The sequence below is a fragment of the Gekko japonicus genome, unplaced genomic scaffold (genome assembly GCF_001447785.1).
Source record: "Gekko japonicus isolate JY-2015 unplaced genomic scaffold, Gekko_japonicus_V1.1 scaffold3592, whole genome shotgun sequence".
Lineage (NCBI taxonomy): Eukaryota > Metazoa > Chordata > Lepidosauria > Squamata > Gekkonidae > Gekko > Gekko japonicus.
This window is the reverse complement of record NW_015164307.1, coordinates 2,567-2,766: the sequence shown is the minus strand read 5'-3', so window position 1 is coordinate 2,766 and position 200 is coordinate 2,567. Positions and strand designations below refer to the sequence as shown.

The 200-nt window shown below is 52.0% G+C and overlaps 1 protein-coding gene across 1 annotated transcript in view; it reads right to left on the bottom strand.

Moving 5' to 3' along the window:
* The window catches only part of LOC107108389 (signal transducer and activator of transcription 1-like), a 12,146-nt gene that overhangs the window by 9,622 nt on the left and 2,324 nt on the right, over positions 1-200 (bottom strand). The gene's annotated exons all lie outside the window — the stretch shown is intronic.

Here is a 200-nt window from a genome sequence, read left to right as displayed (position 1 = left end):
AAACCATGGGGAAACAAAGCGGTGCGTGTGTGAAACGCCGAACCGCTTCTGAATCGGCTCCTTTCCGGTAGGGGCAAGCCGTGTGTGAAACGGCAGCCCTCTACCGGTTCATCTGCAAACGGAAGACTCCTGGCTTGAAACCGGGAGAAGACGGGTAATGTGAAATTCCTTATAGTTATCTACAAGGTTAACAGGTGTGG